This window comes from Jaculus jaculus, chromosome 13, assembly GCF_020740685.1.
Source record: "Jaculus jaculus isolate mJacJac1 chromosome 13, mJacJac1.mat.Y.cur, whole genome shotgun sequence".
In the NCBI taxonomy this organism is placed as follows: domain Eukaryota; kingdom Metazoa; phylum Chordata; class Mammalia; order Rodentia; family Dipodidae; genus Jaculus; species Jaculus jaculus.
In genome coordinates this window covers 25,573,618-25,576,907 of record NC_059114.1, presented here as the reverse complement: position 1 = coordinate 25,576,907, position 3,290 = coordinate 25,573,618, and the positions used below count along the sequence as shown (strand labels likewise).

The window sequence follows — 3,290 nt, the reverse complement described above, 5'->3', positions numbered from 1 at the left end:
TAGAATTACTGAGGAAACAAGCCTCTGGGCATGCCTGTGAGGGATGATTTTGATGAGGTTAATTGAGGTGAAAAGACCTACTTTAACTGTGAGCAGCACCATTCATTCCACTGGCTGAGGTCCTGGACTGGATGAAAAGGAGAAAGCACACTGAACACAAAACCTCACCACTCTCTGCTACCGCAGTGCATACTGAATGTGACCACCCATGGCCCTGCCACAAACTGTAAACTTTAAACTGTAAACTGAAATAAATCCTTCCTTCCTTAAGTTGCCTCTGGTCATGTGTGTGGTTGGTCAAAGTAACAATAAAATAACTAATACAGGCAGAGTTTTGACCCCTCTGAGCTTCTGTTTCCTGGGCAATTTTTTTGTTTTGTTTTGTTTTGTTTTTCAAGGTAGGGTCTCACTCTGGCCCAAGCTGACCTGGAATTCACTCTGTAGTCTCAGGGTGGCCTCGAATTCATGGTGATCCTCCTACCTCTGCTTTCTGAGTGCTGGGATTAAAGGCACAAGCCACCATGCCTGGCTACATTTTTTAAAATATTTTTTTTTATTTATTTAAGAGAGAGAGAGAGCGCGAGAGAGAAAGATTAGGCATGCCAGGGCCTCCAGCTGCTGAAAACAAACTCCAGACAGATGCACCATCTTGTGCATCTGGCTTACTTGGGTTCTGGGGAATCAAACCTTGGTCCTTTGGCTCTATGAGCAAACGCCTTACTGGCTAAGCCATCTGTCCAGCCCTCTTGCCTACTTTTATGAGAAGGATCCAAGCTAAGTTTTGTAAAGCACCTCACACCCACCAGAATGGAGGGCTCTAAGGCCATGGGCAGATATCCTGATCCTGGTATAAATAGTAGAACAAGAAATCAAATCAGTTTGCGTGCTAAAGGGAGGGAGAGAAAAATCTCAATTAGACTATTTAGAAGACCCCTTGTAGGCCTAACAAGATTGACTGTGAAGCCAGGCGTGGTGGCATATGCCTTTAATCCCAGCACTCAGGAGGCTGAGGTAGGAGGAACAACAAAAAATTGAGGCCAGCTTGGGCTACAAGATTGAGTTCCAAGTAAACCTAGGCTAGAGTGAGACCCTGCCTTGAACAGAACAGAACAAAACAAAACAAAAGAGATTGACTGTAATGAGTGAGATTCCAGCCCTTTACTTTTTCTGATTCCAGAAAGATCAAAGTCAGTCATCCCAAATTCAAGATTCCACTTTGGAGCTAGAGAGATGGCTCAGCACTTAAGATGTTTTCCTGAAAATCCTAACAACCCAGGCTCAATTCTCCAGCACCCCGGTAAAGCCAGATGCACAAAGTGGCACATGCACTTGGAGCTTATCTGTAGCAGCTAGAGGTCCCAGCATGCCCATTCTCTTCTCTCTCTCTCTGGTCTCTCTTCTATGTCTCTCTGTTTGTAAATAAATAAATAAATATTTAAATATGTTTTAAAAGATTCCACTCTGTCCAAAGATAGTTCTGTGACCTTAGACAAGTCCCTTTCTCTTTCCATGCTTCAGTGTCCCAAGAGGACCAGGATCCCATTGGAGCCAATGGTGGTACCAATTATAACCAGCAGAGGACAGCAATGCACCAACATTCACTACACTGCTCTTGCCTGGCAGGAAAACTGCTGAAATATTAGTGATGTATGTCACCGTTTCTCAAAGAATCTCATCTTACCTTCAGTGTCTAGTCAGAACAAGACCTTTCCACAGTGTACACATGAAAATTTAGAGTCTCAGAAGCATAAGCAACTTAACCAAAGCCGTGTACAAACAACAGACTCGAAATTTTGGTCACAGCACATCCTCAATTCAGACCACTTGGCTAGCAGGAGCACATTGCTGCATGTCTGGGCTGCACAGCATCAATAATTTCTTACCTGCTTTATGGTTATGATCCCCAATATTTAAAAATCCTCATCTCAGACTTCTAGAAGTTACACCATTTAGTTTAGCCCTGTCTTTGAGGGGAGGGTTGGAGAAGATTTTTCAAGGTAGGGGCTCACTCTAGCCCAGATTGACCTGGAATTCACTATGTAGTCCTAGGCTGGCCTCGAACTCAGGGCAATCCACCTACCTCTGGCTCCTGAGTGCTGGGATTACAGGAGTGCACCACCCCACTGGGCTAGCACTTGTTTTGAAAAGTCCATCACCACAATGTTTTTAGAATCTTCCCCATTATTCTCTTTTGTCCCTCTTCCTCCATCCTCTCTCCACTGAACCCTTTCTTTCTTTTTCTTTTTTTTCCATTGTCTGAAATTTCTATAACCTTGTTTGGCAGTGAGCAGAGCAAGGCCTCAAACCATCTTAAAAGCTGCTCTAGCAAGCACCGTAGGAAAGCACAAGGTCACTGCAGACCAAGCATGCTGGGGGCTTGCTACGGAGCCCTTTCTTCTTTCCAGCTAGTCCCTCTTCTATTTTGATGCCTTTTTTTTTTTTTCTTTTTGTCTTTTTCTCCATCCTTTACAACATGCTGATGGGCCCAATGTTATGCAGGTTTTATCCAGGTCATGGTGGCCACTGTGAGGCTGTGAATGAGACCACTTTGTGTCTGAGAGACAGCGCTCCAAAGCCCTTGTCTTCATCCTTTGGCCCTTACATTTTTTCTGCCCGCTCTTCAGCAATGGATCCTGAGCCTTGGGGGGTGATAAAGATATCTCATTTAGTGCTGAGCACTCAGCTCTCACGGTGCATTGATGAGCTTTGTGTCTCCCCAGTAGTCACCACCATCTGAAAAGAAAAGCTTCTCTAATAAAAAGTGAGAGTAATACTAATATATAAGAAACAGCTAGGCTGGAGAGATGGCTTAGCAGTTAAGCACTTGCCTGTGAAGCCTAAGGACCCCGGTTCGAGGCTCGAATTCCCCAGGACCCACGTTAGCCAGATGCACTAGGGGCACATGCGTCTGGAGTTCGTTTGCAGTGTCTGGAGGCCCTGGCGCGCCCATTCACTCTCTCTCTCTCTCTCTCTCTGTGTCTCTTTCTCTCTCTGTCACTATCAAATAAATAAGTAAATAAAAATAAACAACAACAACAAAAAGAAACAGCATAAGTATTTAGAGGACCATTTTGTGAGTGTGATATATCCATTAAAACAAACAGCAGCAGTAACTTACCCCCAGGGCTTCGGAACTTTCCAGCCACAGGTTTTTGACTAGATTTTCAGTACCAGGAAGGATTTCCCTCTAATGCATCAGTGTCAAATCTAATCTGAGAGCAACTGGTTACTGCCACAGCAGACACACCACTGTTGTCTGGCTGGCCAACTGTGCAGCTTGCAGAGTCCAC

At 44.6% G+C, this 3,290-nt stretch overlaps 1 non-coding gene across 1 annotated transcript; it reads right to left on the bottom strand.

Moving 5' to 3' along the window:
- Nucleotides 1-2,250: 2,250 nt before the first annotated feature.
- LOC123454373 lies at nt 2,251-2,383 on the bottom strand. The gene has a single exon (XR_006633339.1). It is a non-coding gene; the product is annotated as a small nucleolar RNA SNORA9 (small nucleolar RNA).
- Nucleotides 2,384-3,290: the final 907 nt, after the last annotated feature.